We start from the raw sequence: 18,217 nt of genomic DNA, 5'->3' as shown, positions 1-18,217 counted from the left end.
GGTTGAAATTGAAATTTGTTAGGAAGCTAGATATGGCTTCATTTATGTAGCATAATCAAGGACTTTGTGAGAGTATCATTCCATGTAGGTTTGTATTTAAATTAGGTCAAAAGTGCTAGACTTTTAAAATTTTCAATTTTCTTTTTTGTTGAATGTGGAATTATGAATCTCTTGTAGATATTGATGAAAAACACTAAAGAAAATAATAGTGATCACAAGGCAAAATTTATTTCCTCAGGGGTACTTATTATACATTAGGAGTACAAGAGTATATCGAATATATTGACTATATTTACAAATATGTAAATAAATAAGATAAAATTATTCGGGATCTTTGTCCCCTTCATCTTCCTTTGGTTAATTGGGGGGTGTCTGTTGCTCAGGACAATTTCATGTGATCCATACGTCATTTCTCCCCGCAAGTCGAAGTAGGAAGAGGGGATTTAAGTCAAATCCAACTTGGATAACAACTTGCGGACGCTTAATGGTTGAAAATGTTGGCTACCTAACCTGATTAGTGAAGCAAAAAATGGTAAGTCTAAATAAAACCCGATGTGAGCTTTTCACAAACGAAGTGGTAATCAATTTTTGAAAAATTAGATTTGCGGCGATATATATGAATGGCTACTTCATTTTCGTAGTGAACTGTGAAAGGTTATAGGATAAGAATGTAGAGAACCAGAAAAAGGTATTCTTACCATTAAAACTATGTCGTCAAAGAGGCAAGAGCGTAATATTCTGCTTCAGCAGAAGACCGATAAACAATCGGTTGCTTATTGAAGGGCCGAGACAACGGGCTTGCCCCCAACATTGTGAAGTACCCAACGGTAGAGTGACGAGTTAGTGGACAATTGGTCTAATATGAGTCATTGAAACTTGTAACTGTGAGAAAACTGAAAGATGAGGGGGGAATCTCATGATCCAGACAGTCTTTTACGTTTCATAAAATGCGACTGGAAAAATCCATGTGAATAGAACGAGGATGTTGCATATATGAGCTTAAATAGTTGACTGCAAAAACAATGTCCATCGGGACAAGTAATCATCACTTAGAGAAGTCTCGCCAGACAAGGGAGGAAGAAACGATCTTATAAGACGTTGGTTCTTCCGTCGTGATGACACAAGTGAGAAAGACCCAATGTGAGGGGTGGAAATTGTTGAAGGTGATATAATCAACCACAAATAAGGGGTTCGAGAAGTTGAGGATTCTAAACTATAAAGAATATAGTCCGCTAAATATGTGGGTTTATGGCTCTCCCTAACAAGTCAAGAGGGAATCGGAGCTGGGTCTGTCAAATCACTAGGTATCCGGATCGTAGTGCTACAACATAGAATGAGGGGAAGCATTAGATGGAGTCGAGAACTCCAGGGGCTAAATATGTAAATGGACATGTCTAAAATTTACATGAGACTATTAAAATTTAGATCAAAACATTCCTTCTAGGAAGATGAATCATTCTCCAAGACTGATCACCATGCACCCCAATCGGATCTAATTTATTATTGTACATTTAAATATATGGACCCATTTCACGTGGGTTGGTTTTAAGAATATTACAATTTTTGGTCGTTTCTTTCTATTGGTTTTGATTGAATCAATTTAAAGGGTTATGTGGACAGGTGAGTAGGGTTTGTGTCAATATAGGGTGGGTAGCCATGCAGCCCATGCCTTGACATGTCATATTATATAATTTTATCAGTATTACTTTTTGTTATCTAGAAATAAAAAAATTGTAAAGTTGGGAAATTCTCAGGTAATGTATTTTTCGAATTTGTTTTTGATATAGAAAAATGTTAGCCCAATGAGCTCCAATAGTATCACTTGAAACAAATTGAAAAATGTTAGGGAACATGGAATGGAGTCTAACAAAATAAGGTCATTGAGTTTAATAGGTGAAAAAGATTTTCACAACATGAAGATGGAATAAACTTAGTTCAACAAAAAAAAAAAAATGAAGATGGAATAAACTTTCAAAAAAAAAAAAATGGAATAGACTCTTCCTGCTACTTTAGAAGCTACCAAAGGATTTTTCTAGACATCCTCCCGCTAACATATTCATAATGACCGCGCAGATCCTCTCATTCTTACTGTCCAAAGTTTGTTCATTAGGTTAAATACGTTGATAAAGATATAGAAATTTCTCTCATGACTTGAGTAAATATTTGAATTTGAAATTCAAATGTGGATATCATATTTCCCTCTTCATATTACTTAGTTTTGGTTACATATATTATCATATGTTATCATATATTATAAATATTATTTATTTAGATAAAATATTCAGGATATATTGTAATAATCCAACAATAATTATATATAGAGCCTGTGCATCCTATTCAAAGGACACAGAGAAATTTACTCTTTCATGGTATCAGACAGAGCCGTGGCTAGGAATTTGAGGGCCCTGGGCGAAGTTTGATTATGGCCTTTGGTATGATAAAAAAAATTACAAGTAAAAATTGAACCACACGCCAATTAAAGACTTCTAATGAACACGATTAACTTAAAATGATAAAACAAAATCTTTGGACAACGTATAGTTTAGAGTAGCGATTTTTTTAATATGATATCTTTTGTATCATGATTTTCTCATAAGTATTTATGTATTGTTAGAAAAAAAAACACTTAGATCTTTTTTTCTTAAAAACACGCCTAAAGAAGAAAGATATGCACCCAAACAACAAAACAGTCTAAAGAAAAAGTGTGACGGAGCATAAATAAGATAAGATATGATTTAACAATAATTCTCTCAACCTCACAATTTTAAGTAAAAGAAAAAAAAAAACGAGTGATGGGTTTCGAACCCGTGTCTCAGCTGTGGAAATCCCCTAACATGACCACTGGAGCTGATGGAGCTTCCCATTAAAGAGTTTAGCGTTATTTATATATAATCTAAGTGCGACCTCCATAAGAAGTGGGCCTCTTTGGGGGTGGGGACCCAGGGCGGATGCCCTGCCCGCCCGCCCCCAAACACGGCTCTGGTATCAGAGATGAGGTTTTTTTTTATATGTCTTATTTCTACTCGGCCTCTCTAATGGCTCCTATTAATTCTTCATCTTCTACAACTTCCTCAAACATCAACCTCACTCATCCCACCCTAACAAACCTTGTCCCACTTGTATCGATCAAGTTAGACCACAATAATTATTTAACTTGGAAAAAACAAGTCTTCCCTATTATGAAATCACAATAACTCTATAGCCATAATGTTGAACCTAATTCTACCTCTCCCCTTCTACCATTATTGACCCTGAAACTAACCTACCTATTACTAATCCGGCGTTCCTCTATTGGACACGGATTGATCAAACGGTTATTTCGTGGCTCAATACCACCCTCACACCTTCAATTCTTTGTTAACCCCCTGATTTCCAAACATCAAAAGAACTTTTTTGTTACCTTGAAGATACATTTTCTGCTTAAAACAGTGCTCGTAAGTCACAACTTATGATTCATCTACAAACTATCCAAAAGAACTCCCTCACTATGGTCGAGTACATCGGCAAAAAATCAAAGAAATTTCAAATGCAATTTTTGCCTCTCATGCACCTATGCCAGACATTGAGTCGGTTCTCCATACATTACGTGGGTTAGGATCGGATTATGCTGCCTTTGTTACCGCAATTGAAACTCGCGAAAATTTGCCTACATTTATTCAACTTCAACCCCTATTGTATACTCAGGAGATGAAGATAATTCATCAACATTCATTATCATCTTCAACAACCTTAGTTGCAAAAACAACAATATCTTCTCAATCTTTCAAGCCCACTCACCATCGAGGTAACTACCAACTACGAGGAGGTGCCTGTGGGGGTCGATCAAACGCAAAAGGTCGAGGCCGAGCTCGATCCAATAATCAATGGGGATCTTATTCTCATAATCGTGGTTATTCTTTTTCTTCCATACTTGGGAGTCCTTCCCAATCAGAAAATCGGTCTATTATTTGCCAACTTTGTGGTCGTAATGGTCATTCGGCTTTACAATGTTATCATCGAGATGATTATGCATACCAACCCAATGATGTCCCTCAAAGCTTCGCTATCTACCAACCTCAAGAAGTGCTTGTTGATCCTAATTACTATGCCGATTCAGGAGCGTTGAATCATATGACCAATGATGCAACTAATATGACAACCCGAGGACCCTACTACGAAGGTGATCAAGTTGCAATTGGTAATGGTGAATTACTTTCTGTTAAGAATGTTGGTAATATCAAACTTGGTTCCCCTATTTCTTCTATTACTTTGAAGAATGTATTTCATGTGCATTTTCTCTCAAAAAAATTTACTTTCGGCTTCTCAACTAAAAAAGATCTAGATTGTTTCGTTGTTTTTTATCGTGATATGTTTTTTGTACAGGATCAGCAAATGGGGAAGCGGGTCCTTCAAGGTCTTAACAAAGGGAGACTTTACCAATGTTCGGGCAAGGCACTAAGGGACTTCTCTTATAAGAGTCTCCAATCATTAAATTTTTGTTTCTTAAGAAATAGTAAACATAATGTGTGGCATATGCGCCTAGGGCACCCACACTCTCGTACTTTTAATAAAATAATTTCAAATAAAATGCTTACTCATGTAATTAAGAATTTATCATTAGATCATATGTGTGAATCTTGTGTTCTTTTCAAACGCCATCGCCTCCCTTACTTTTTATCAACTAATCATTCCAAAACACCCATTTCTATAATTCACACAGATTTGTGGGGACCCTCTCCAGTAACATCCTCTCAAGGATTTAGGTATTTTTAATATTTCTTGATGAGTCTACTCGCTACACTTGGTTGTATTTTCTCAAAGAAAAATCTGATTTTTAAGGATTTTAAGAACCTAGTTGAAAACAGGTTTAACTCCAAAATACAAATTTTACAAAGTGATGGCGGTGGCGAATTTTCTTCGACTTTATTAAAAGGATTTCTCTCAGAACATGGAATTTTTCACCAATTTTCTTGTTCCCATACCCCCCAACAAAATGGGATGGCGGAAAGGAAAATTCGTCATATAGTCGAAACAGGTCTTGCACTTCTACATCAAAGTCATCTTCGAAAGCCTTTTTGGCACCGCCGCTTATCTAATAGATCGTTTGCCAACTCCGATTTTACAAAATCAATATCTTTTTTTCCTCTTATTCAACCAACACCCAAATTACAATTTTCTTAAAGCTTTTGGTTGTAGGTGTTACCCACTTCTCACACCTTATCGGAAAAATAAATTAGAATTTAAAAGTAAACCTTGTGTCTTTACAGGTTATAGTGACCATCATAAAGGGTATAAGTGTTTAGACCCCACAACCATGAAACTTTATATCTCAAGAGATGTTCTATTTGATGAAACATTATTCCCTTATGCATTACCTTCCTAACATGATGTTACTCGAGAGGTTACTGTTAATGAAGCACCTCAATGGGTTTTTCTTGATATTCTTCCCCCTCTCCCATCACCTTCGGCACAACTGTCACCATCTCTCTCTTCCACAACCGAATCTAGTTCATCTTTTCTCTCTGATCCAGATTGACACTTCCTTGCCAATTTTGAGTCCTACTAACTTATCCCAAGATCTTCCCTCTAATGATAGACTCTCTACGAATCCACTTGCTGCCCAAGATAGCCAGAACATTGATGAGACTCCATTTGTTTTGCTCGTGAAGCATAATGCTCCACCGGTGTCGGTTCGAACACATCAAATGATCACACGTTCAAACACAAGGAATTACAAAACCGAATGTAATACAGTCACTGCTAGCCACCAAGTATAAAATCTCACATTCTTTTCTTTCTACTGTTCCTTCTTTACCTAAGGAACCATCATGTTATACCGAGGTAAAGAAAAAATTACGATGGTATGAGGCAATGGCAGATGAGTTTAATGCTTTGATTAAGAATCAAACTTGGACAATAGTTCCTTTTCAACCTCATATGAACCTTGTTAGATGTAAATGGGTCTTTTGGGTTAAAGCCAAAAGTGATGGCACAGTAGATTGTTTCAAAGCCTGTTTGGTAGCAAAAGGTTATTCACAACAACATGCAATTGATTATGATGGGACTTTTTTGCCAGTTGTTAAATCCGTTACAATTCGACTTATCTTAAGTGTTGCAGTTTCATCCGGTTGACAAATCCGACTATTAGATGTTAAAAACGTTTTCTTACACGGATACCTTGATACATAAGTTTTTATGCATTAATCGACTGGATTTGTAAACTCAAATTACCCAGATCATGTTTGTCGATTAAATAAAACTATTTATGGCCTTAAACAGGCACCCCGAGCATGGTTTACACGCTTCACTACTTAATTATCTTCAAGTGTTGGAATTTGTCGGTTATAAGTCTGACACTTCATTGTTTCTTCATAGCTCCTCATCTTCAATTACTATTTTATTATTATATGTTGATGATATCCTCATTTCAGGTTCAAATCCCTCAATTGTATCAGGGTTTATTTCAAGACTTAATTCTCACTTTGCAATGAATGATCTGGGTGAGGTTCATAATTTTTTGGGAATGGAATTAAAAATAAATGCTTCTGGTTTATTTATTACTCAATCTCGCTATACTTTGCATTTGTTATCCAAAATTGACCTAGTCAATTCCAAACCAGTTTTCACTCCTTCATGTGGTAAGAACATGTCTGAAACTGAAGGTTCTTTGTTTCAAGATGCTACCCTTTATCGATCACTTGTTGGTGCTCTACAATATTTGTCTCTTACAAGACCTAATATGACTTATTCAGTTAATCAGGTCTGTCAGTTTATGCATAGCCCGATCGATGTCCATTTTAGTGCAGTCAAACGTATTTTACGATATCTCAAAGGCACTCTTGGACGTGGATTATTTTATTCATTTAAGTCAGGTTACCGAATTGGGGGTCTCCACTCAATAGTTACGACCTATTCAGATGTTGATTGTGCCGGTGACCCAGTGATGCAGGGGCACCCGACATGGAGACTAATTCCATGACCGGACCCGGTCATGGTCCAACCGGCCAAGGAGAGAGGACTTAGAAAGTTCTTATTTTAGTATGTTTATTAATTAATTTTGGTTTAGGAATTATGCTATTTTAATATTTCCAATAATTGGAAAGGTCCAGAGTTAGTCCAGTTATTTAGGCAAGTTGCAGTATTTAATTATTTAGGAATTCTAATTCAAGTCTATCTAGGAAAGTCCAAAACCCTATAAGAGGGATATCTAGTTTGTCTATTATTTTCAGATTTGAGAGAAAAACCCCATTGAAGTTTTAATAAAGTTTATTATTTAGAGTTATTTGATCTTTAATTTCATTGTTCTTATTTAGTTATTTCATATCTTTAATTCCGCTGCGTTTCTACATCAAGTGGTATCTAGAGCCATAATTTTTTTTTTCTTTTCTTCATCACTTTTATCATCATGGTTAATACTACTACTACTACACCAACTAAGGAGAAATCACCAACTTTCTCTTCTGAATGGGACAACATTAAAGAAGGGCTATCTGCAGGAAGAAAATTGGAAGAAGGGTTCAATGAGTACAAGAAGGAAACAACAGAAAAATTCGACAAAATCGATAAAAGATTCGATCAACTCAATGACTCAATCACCATCATCTCCAAACAACTTGAAGGTATGTGTAAAAACCAAACTCCACCTCCTACCACTATCACACATCAACCCTCACCACTAACGGGCACCACCACCACCACAACCACTCGGTTTCCCCCTCTAGGTTTCTCCTCCGAACCGACGACACCACTCTTCGGCCACACCATTAGCCACCCTCCACCGATTATAACACCACCCTTCACCACCTCCTATTCACCAAACACATTTTTTCCAACACCTAGCTACCCCCCTATACCCACTCTTCAACACCACCATCATTCTCCTTCCCCGAGCCGACGACAACACCACACCGACCACCACCCGAGAGCCACCTCTCGGCCGATCACAATACCCTCACCACTCCACAAACCAACAACCGAAACATCACCAACCTAACCCAACCAATTGGCCCTTTAGGAACCGTTACGACCCAACAAGACCCACGTACCCTTTACCCGTATAACCGATACCCATCATTCCCAACAAACCCAATCGAAACCAACCCACCGTACCATCAACATCACTACCAATACAACCCTCATACCGAAACACGATCAACCACCACACCTTTTGATCCGGTCACACCACCTTCACAACACCGTCGCCCCTTGAAACCGAACCACACCACAACCTCCCTTTCCAACCCGACAACACTACCAACCAACGTCATCAAAACCACACGGTCAACCGAAACCGAGACCACCTCTCCACCAATTCTCTAAACCGTGACCTTACTACCACTCTCACCCGTCCAACCAACATACAACAACGACAAACTTTGGGAGTACAAAGCAACCAAACCGAACGTGATCACTACATTCCACCCACCGACATCGAATCTCCAAATCCTAGTTCATCATACCGTATTCGAATGGAGGTACCTTCATATGATGGTTCGATTAATATTGAAGATTTCTTGGATTACGTCTCTAGACTTGAGATATTTTTTGATGTTATGCAAGTTGAAGGCCCTGAACAGGTACGTTATGTAACTGGTTATTTATCTAAAACTGCTCTTACTTGGTGGAAACAGGAATCTGAGAATCGTCGTTTATTAAACCTTCCACCTATTTCTTCATGGTTAGAATTGAAACCATTAATGTTCTCCCGTTTTCTCCCTCCAGATTATGAGAACCAACTATGTGTTGATTATTTACGTTGCCGCCAAGGAAGACGTTCCGTTGAGGAATATGCTTCGGAATTCCAAAGACTTATTACTAGACTTAATCTCCCAGATTCAGAGTCAATGAAAGTAGAAAAATTCAAGGACGGACTTCGTAATGATATTAAAGATTTGGTTAGTTTGAGAGCTTTTAATTCGGTTTCTGAATGTATTAGTGTAGCTCGGTCTTTTGAATCTGATTCACGTTCAATTTTTCGAGGACATAGTACGAGAAATCAAACAGTCAGAACTCTACCAGATGAATTAGATCAATCAAAGCAGGCGGAAGACGGTACTAAATCACTAACAGAAAATCCTTATAAAAAGCCTCCACCAGTTAAGTGTTATCGTTGTTTTGAAACAGGCCACTATTCTAATGCTTGCCCCTCTCGCAGTAAAGCTAATTTGGTAGAAAAGAAAGCTGATTCGGATACAGATGAGGATCAATTTGAACGAATTAACACTATTCCCGACAATGGTGATAGGGTTATGTTACTCACTCAACGAGTTCTTTTCACACCTTTCAAGAGGAATTTATCTCAACGAAAGAATTTGTTCGTTACACGGGGAACAGTACTGAATAAAGTTTGTACTATTGTGATTGACAATGGTTGTGTAGAGAATTTGATTTCTACTAAACTAGTCAATTTCTTGGGTATTCCTACAGTGATTAAATCAACACCATATAAAACAGCTTGGATTCAGTCTGGTACTACTACAAGAGTTGATCATATGTGTACTATTCATCTTTCTATTGGTTCTTCTTATGTGTCTACAGTTAATTGTGATGTTACAGATATGGATTTATGCCACATCATATTAGGACGGCCATGGCAATCTGATGTTGATGCAACTTACCATGGTCGTTCGAATGTTTATGAATTTCCATGGAAAAAGAAGATTGTGACATTATTACCAATTGAAGATGGATCGGAGGAATTACATTCTCTTCACAAACGGTTCGGGACGAACCTCTTGAGGGAAGAGGATGCTGATGCAGGGGCACCCGGCATGGAGACTAATTCCATGACCGGACCCGGTCATGGTCCAACCGGCCAAGGAGAGAGGACTTAGAAAGTTCTTATTTTAGTATGTTTATTAATTAATTTTGGTTTAGGAATTATGCTATTTTAATATTTCCAATAATTGGAAAGGTCCAGAGTTAGTCCAGTTATTTAGGCAAGTTGCAGTATTTAATTATTTAGGAATTCTAATTCAAGTCTATCTAGGAAAGTCCAAAACCCTATAAGAGGGATATCTAGTTTGTCTATTATTTTCAGATTTGAGAGAAAAACCCCATTGAAGTTTTAATAAAGTTTATTATTTAGAGTTATTTGATCTTTAATTTCATTGTTCTTATTTAGTTATTTCATATCTTTAATTCCGCTGCGTTTCTACATCACCCAGGTTCACGTCGATCAATCTCAGGTACTTGTGTTTATCTTGGTAATCATCTTATTGTTTGGTCATCCAAGAAACAACCAACTGTTTCTAGGAGCAGTACAAAAGCCGAATATAGGACTATGGCTTACACTACTGCAGAGACAGCATAGTCCAACACTTGCTCAAAGATGTCGACATTTTTCTTAAGACACCTCCAACTGTATATTGTGACAACATCAGTGCAACATATATGGCCCACAATCCTATTCTTCGTTCTCGAAGCAAACATATAGACTTAGACTACCATTTTGTCCGAGAAATGGTTGCTCATGCTTCATTACAAGTTCGGTATATCCCAACACAAGTACGAATTGCTGATGTCTTCACCAAAGGATTGGTCAAAACTCGTCATCAGTTTTTATGTTCTAAGCTTTCACTATGTGATCCAGACGTTCAGCTTGAGGGGGGATAATAAAGATATAGAAATCTCTCCCATGACTTGAGAAAATATTAAAATTTCAAATTCAAATGTGGATATCATATTTCCCGCTTCATATTATTTAGTTGTGATTGCATATATTATCATATATTGTCAAATGTTATCATATATTGTAAATATGATTTATTTAGATAAAATACTCAGGATATATTATAATAATACAACTATGATTATAAATAGAGCATGTGCATCCTATTCAAAAAACACAGAGAAATTTACTCTTTCATACGTGACTCAAAGTTTACCTCTAGGGAAGTAAGTCACTCTTATGACCATTCTAATTTCTATATTAGTCGTCATGAAAACTAATATTTAAGTTATTTTGCCACAAATTCATAAACATTGTAATATATATGAAGTCAAGGACATCACAAACAACATAACTCGTAAAGTCAAGGACATGACAGACAATATAACTCGTAAAGTCAAGGACATGACAAACAACATCACTCGTAAAACAAAAAAATCAATAAATCAAAAGAACTAATTACATCAGCCAGGTAAATAAAACTAAAAAGAACTAATAAGAATCTAGGTGAAGGGCTCAAGGTAATTACCAATCTCGAAATTGAAAAATTACGAAAGACAACTTTGACGATCTAAGATGACGCAGGAGACACCCCCCAATCTCTATCCTCTCAAAAAAATTATAGGTTGAGTGAGAACCTAGCAAGTACATATCAAATACCTAAAGTCATAATAGACCGATCTTATAACAAAACAAAGATTCCAACAGAGGGGAAAAATAACAAATTCAGATATCAAGCCTCTCGACGAACACCGCTAAATCAACCTCTTACACAGATGAAGAAGCTTCATACCTTTCCGTTTCCATTCGGTAGTATGAGCTAAACATTGGTTAGATTTGACCAGTCAAAAAGTCAACAAGTTGATTTGAGCAACACGCGTTAAGCCTTACACGCACATGAGCAAGCGTTCGTAAAAGTTACAAGAGAGGCGGACCCGATGAAATTTTGTTCCTTGATCCCAAGTCTAATTCGAGAGGTTGTTGGGAGGTCGGCACAAGTCTCATAGGCACCTAAAACTCTGCTTTGGTCTAGAGGCAAGCGAAGAGGTGGAAATGAGATAGCTATGCCCGGGAGTCATGCTCTAACCAAAGAGGCAGAGTAGAGAGGTTTGTAGAAGTGACCTCAACATCTTAAGTTTTGCTTTACCTGAGAGTAGGGATGTCAACGGGGGGGTTTGGGACGGTTCATCCCCTTCCCAATTCCGTCCCGTGAGTAAACGGGTTTTACCATTACCGTCCCAATAATTAATCGGGGTGGATATTCAATTACCATAACCGTCTCAATTAAAAATTGTTAAACCATTACCGACCCGCCCCGCCCCGTTTAATATAAAATGAGTCGGGTCGGGTTCAAAGTATTTTGTTTCACAAAAGTTATTTTAGTTTGAAGTAACATAACAATTGTTAACAAAATTTTGTAAGACTTTGAGTTTATCAATCATAAACACTACAACTACTTAATAATATAAAACATAAAATAATTAAATTGATAATATAAGATTAAAGTTTTAAAAACATAACCTTAAATAAAACAAATATTTAATATATAACATACTAATCGGTTCGGGGCGGAGTTTACTATCTAATACCAAACCCGCCCTGAACCCGATTAGTTTTTTTAACTTCATACCAAACCCGAACCGTTTAATTAACGGGGCGGTAAAACCCGTCCCATTAGGGGCGGGTTTGGAAAAAAAACCCGCCGGTTCGGGCCAAATTGCCACCCCTACCTGACAGACAGGTGGATAAGTGGAGTCGTTACTGATATAAGATACGATCACAGACATGATTTTTTCCACTGAAGTCCATACTACGTGGTTAACATCATGGTGGCGTCTTATCACCATAAATTCTCAGTCGGTTATCTTCCACCTCCATCAAAGTCTTTACAAGCATAACAAACTTGCCCCCTCCCTTCTCATCAAGTAATCCTGAAAGCTATAGGAGCAAGGAAGAAGAAAGAGATTATTTGAGTCTTTGCTTCTCGATACCTGAGAAACCACTTCACATAGGTTGCACCCGATATCGTGGTCCGTTAGATAGTCTCATTTGACATCTGTATTTGCATCGACTTCATCCTCTTGAATGATCAAGGGACCTTTCTCAATCAATGTACCAAAAAGCAATTCGAGTCATTAGAAATCACATATGAGTAAGAGTCGAGCAAGCCTCTAGTTGGTGGCATATTTCTCAAACTAGAAGTCAAATATGTGGTCCACATGGTAGTCCATGATCATTTAGTTACACATGTGTTTGCATAGACCTTTATGTCGAGCTAACCACCCATAAATAATAGAATACAATTATTCATACATATGGGAACTCAGAACTATGGTCCACTAGGTAGCTCATTATCACATCGACTAACTTGTGTTTGCATTGACCTCTATGTCGAGTCAACCATAAAATTTGTGTCTCTCAGTATTTATTAATTTTGTATCTTCAATTCTTCATTATCATCCCCATATATAATGGGTCATTATCTCTCCATATATATTTTCCTTTTCTTCTTCATCATTTTTCTCCTTTTGTAGTGATGATGATGTGGTGGTACTCAAATTTTAGAGAGAATCATATACCAGAAAGAACCAATTAAATCATAAGGGTGATCAAAGAAAACACATTACCTAGGTTTGGATGAAATTGAAGGGAGTGAAATTTAAATTTTGTGAATTTTAGAGGCATACTGTAAATTAATCCCAAAATAGGGGTAAATCTCTGTGAGGGCTTAAAGAGATCGGTTGGTTGCTAATTTAGAATTTGGGTTAGGGGCCTTGGGTTGTTCTAATTGGCTGAGAAATGATGAAATAACATACTTCCTCAAAGTTCTCTCTCATGGTTGGATGAACAAAAAGATGGAAGATCAGGGAGGCCATGGCCTCTCCCTTAGCCCATGTCTGTCCGAGAGCGGGGTATACTTGGGTGCGGCTAAAAGTACCCACCAAACTGCTGTAGGCACCCAGTCAAAGCACAAATTGTGAGGTGTCTCATACGCAATTCGGGTGTTTACAGCACTTTGACCGGGGGCTTTTAACCCTTCCAGGTACACTTTCAAACTCTAGGACAGGAGGCGTTTAATGATGCCGTTGGCATTGCAATTGGGGAAATGCTTGCACTTATAAAAAATTTGGGTCAGTAGAGGGGAAATCCCCTTTAGGAGGAACACCAATAAAACTTAATTTGACAAGTTACCATTCAAGAAAAATACTCTCATATCTTTTTCAATGTACAGAGACGCTAAAATTGGTATTGTTTCTATGTTTACATTATTTGTTTCGACCCATTGTACAATCGATATGTTATAAATGAAAACGGAGATATATGTTTTCCTCACTAAAGTAAGTATTGTTTCTTTGTGTACCTAATGGCATCTCCTAGTCCTAGATATGGGCATATGGCAATGTGGCAATGGGTACCAACACGTTTTATATCAGAAGAACTGATTTGATGGGACATCACAAAGTCATTTTTAAGAATGAGGAACACATGGAATGCTAGTTGATATATATGTGCTTTGTATAATATAGGTAGGTGAATATGTTTTTTTTTTTTTGTTGAAGAATAGGTGAATATGTTAGTTTCAACTTTTTAAACTTCTTCACAAGTCTTCAAATGGGATCCAAGAAAAAAGAAGTCTTCAAATGGGAGATTCCTGTTAAGGGAGCCTATAAATTTTAAAGTTTTCAATTTCAAGAGAGGTTATCTATTTTTCATCAAAAAAGAAAAGAAAAAGAGAGGCTATCTATTGTGTGTGTGATGTACCTATGTACTTAGTTCTGTCATTGGGTTACGAAATTATTGACTTCGAAATTTCAAATGTATCTATTGTGTGTGTGACGTACCAATATCGTGGACTCATCTTGATCGTCGGATCTCTTCATGTCGATCCGTCTCATCTTCATATATCCTGGGCGGTTTATATTTGATATCTTCGGATCTCGATTCATCTTGATCCTTATACTCTAACAGTGTCAATGATTAATTTCTATGGAAAAAAAATCAGAAAAAAATCGGATAGATCTCTTTTTGAGGCCATGTTTGGCGCGCGGGAATGGAACGTGATTCTCGGAAATTGCATTCTCATAACGCGATCCCTGGGAATCAGATCATTCACTTTGATGTTTGATTTGACAAGAAATAAGAATTTGATTCCCGATAGATTCCTAACTTGGTGTTTGGTTCGTGTAGGAATCGGAATATAAATTTTGGTAAAAGTCCTATTATATTCTTGAATTACATAAATAAAACGTCAACTTTGTTATATATTTTGATCGGTATTATCTATTCAAATTTGTAGATATGAAATAGTAATGTGATACACCAATTTAAGTAGTATTTAAAAATTTGTTTAAAATAAATAAAGGTCACGGCTAAAAACTTTTTGTTTTAATGAAATCGATTGGAATGAAAAAAGAACAATATATTAAAAAGGAAAAAAACTAGCGAGAGAAAGAGAGAGTTACGTTCGAGCGAGAGAAATAATTGCTACGGTGGTTGCTAACCATAGGTTTTTAATTTTTTTACTTGTGATATTCTGTGGATGATGATTTTAATAATAGTCATTCTAATGTTTTATTAAGGATAATTTGGTCTATAGATATTAAAAGGAAGCATTACCGTGAATGAGAATCACAAACCTACCCCCTTCCTGAGTTTGTTATTACACAATTTTGAAGGAATCTTATTTTCTGAGAATAGGATTTCTCCAGCTTGTTCGCGAGCCAAACAGTAATCAGGATTGTGACTCTCAAGAATGGTACTTCTCACGCGCCAAACATGACCTCAGGGTATTGCAATCGAAAAACTCCTCTCTTGTAGAACCTTACTATTAGCTCTAGAAAAAGTGGTTTAAACTATTCCTTTTGTAATCCTAACTACCTTTCTTCTCAATACGACATAACTCTAATGAATCAAAATCAAAATCAATAGATGTTACTTTTGTCATGGAAAAAAAAAACTAATGACCTCTCTCTAGATATGGGCATATGGCAATGGGTGCCAACAAGTTTTAAATCACAAGACCGAGTAACACCACAAAGTCATTTCTAAGGACGACAAACACATCCTATGCAAGTTAAGGGTGGGAATCGGGCGGGTTCGGTCGGGCTCGGGCATAATAGAACCGGACTCGGGCGGATCGGGCACCAACTTATCAAGCCCGCGACATACATTCGGGCGGATCGGGCCGGACAAATCCTTCAAATGTACTGCCCGTAGCCCGCCCGTGCCCGCCAGCCCGAGCAGGCTTTGGCGGTCACGGGCCGGACGGGCTCGGGTGAGTTGAACAAAAAAAATGTTTAACTTACCCTTCTCATATGCCCCCACTCATATTAAAGTTCTCAGCCCCTTCTCATTCAAAATAAGAGATGTGGGACTAATTAACTTTATTAACTTTATAAATTCAGACTAAACTAGCATCCTTCCCTTCCATTAAGTAAGAGTGTCCAACCACTTTCTAATTATAAATCTACAATGTGGCACTAATGATTTTGAAGTTGGAAAATACTTTCCATCCACCCCTTCCCTTAAATATAAGTCTCCAATCACTTTTTAAGTTTAAATAGACAATGTGGGACTAATAATTTCATATGTTTTAGTTCAATTTACATCATTTTTTCCCTTAAGTAAAAGTCTCTATCTCCTTTCTAGTTCTAAATAGAAGATGTGGGACTTTATAACGATATTTCTGGAATGTAAAGTTAGTGTCCCTATGTGTTTGTTTGCCAACTTTATTATTGACTAATACTTTCATATGTTGTAACTTCAGTCGAACAAAATGAAAAGATAAAGAAACTGAAGAAAAAGCACTTGGATCAAAATGAGAGGGAGTCGTCCAAGTTACCGAGGAATCAGAAAATGGTTAAGAAAGCGAAGAATGGTTCGTGTTTGTCGAGTGAGAAAATGGAAGAAACCAGCACCTCGGAAACACCGACCTCTTGCTTGAGTCCCTGTGATCATATTTCTGAAAACCATCATATTTTGTTAAAAGGTGAAGAGTCTTGCGAGGGAAATTCTTGTTTGGAAGAGAGTAAAGAACGTCTTGCTAGTTATGGGAAAAGTTCAGTTTCAAATTCTCTTGGGGTTCAATGGGATGTTTTTCGTAGAGAAGATATTCCACAGCTTGAAGAGTACCTTAGAATACACTCCAACGAGTTTAGGCACACATATTGTTCTTCAGTTGAACACGTAAGAAATCGAATTAAGATTTCTCCCATGGGGTTTTCATTTTCAAATTCAGACAAGTCACACTCAGACAAGTCTAATTAGTTTTTCATCTTTACTTATTGGTATATGTTTTTTACTGTGGAGCAGGTTTCACATCCTATTTTCTATGAGTGTTTCTTTCTTGATTCAAAACACAAAAGGAAGCTCAAGGAGGAGTTCAGTGAGCACTAATAGTTCATTTTCTGTTGCATAATTGGAATTTGAATTTCATAAATTAACTTCCTTAGTACTGATTCCAGAAGTCGAGCCTAGGACATTTTATCAGCGCGTCGGAGAAGCAGTGGTGGTTCCTGCCGGATGCCCTTATCAATGGAGAAATCTCAAGGTAATATTCTTAAAGGTTTCACGAGTACACTTTTCTTTTACCAATTTTCCGATGTGATAACGGTTTCCGTGTTTGAATATCTCTAGTCTTGTGTGAATGTGGAAATGGATTTCGTGTCTCCTGAAAATGCCAATACATGCATCAAATTGATTGATGAGGTCCGCTTTCTTCCTCAAAATCACAGAGCGAAGCTAAACAAGCTAGAGGTAGATCTTATCGATGTTCTTCTTTCCAGTTTAAGGTCCGCTTAATATATTTTCATATATAAACCTAATTAGGCGAGAATATATGTTTATTCTGGTTTCCAACAGGTGAAGAAAATGAGTATCTATAGTATTAGTGAAGACAAAAATAAGGATTTGTGTTGATTACACCCCACATTTTGGCATGTAGTAGGTAAGGCACCTTCGGCAGAATCTGTAGTAGGTCTGTGGAAAAGCAAGTGCGCTATAGAACGGTCTATAGGATTTGTGTTGGTTTCCATATCTACATACTCTGTCCTCTTGTCTGGTTCTTCAATTGTAAGCATTCCTCCTTTATCTTTACCATCCCATATGTAATTGTTTGAGTTCCCAATATTATTTCTTTGTTCAGCACTCCTAGCCAAATGGTACAAGCTATCTCTTATACATAGCTTTGATTAGTAAATGTGACATACCAACTTCTTTTAAGGAGTATATTGTTTGATTAGTAAATAGGTGATGTGGGACTAATAAAGTTAAGATGTTTTTGTTGTTCTCTTTGGAGACTTAGTCCCACATTGAACATATAGAGAAGAATTCATGTAGGGTTTTGATTATATGAAGCAAACCACACTTCTTGAATTGCAAGCAAGTTATAACTATTTAGTCCCACATTGTTGGGGGTAAAGATGAAGGAGAATAGGGAATGGTTATATATATTACATCTTCAATAATTTTATGTAAGTTCCATTTCTTAAGTCCCTCACTATTGGGTCAAAGATATGGGAGCAAGGCTCATTGAAGGCCAAATAATTTTACCCCTCGGATCAGTTTAAA

General features: G+C 37.0%; 1 long non-coding RNA gene across 1 annotated transcript; it reads left to right on the top strand.

The window, feature by feature from the left end:
* The first annotated feature begins 16,695 nt into the window (after positions 1–16,695).
* Positions 16,696–17,398, top strand: LOC147533133 (uncharacterized). Its single transcript, XR_015228420.1, has 3 exons — positions 16,696–16,834; positions 16,961–17,198; positions 17,285–17,398. It is a non-coding gene; the product is annotated as an uncharacterized LOC147533133 (long non-coding RNA).
* Positions 17,399–18,217: the final 819 nt, after the last annotated feature.

The sequence above is a fragment of the Eschscholzia californica genome, unplaced genomic scaffold (assembly GCF_041429995.1).
Source record: "Eschscholzia californica isolate CP2 unplaced genomic scaffold, dmEscCali1.0.p SCAF_6, whole genome shotgun sequence".
Taxonomy (NCBI): Eukaryota; Viridiplantae; Streptophyta; class Magnoliopsida; order Ranunculales; family Papaveraceae; genus Eschscholzia; species Eschscholzia californica.
This window is presented reverse-complemented; position numbering and strand designations above follow the sequence as displayed.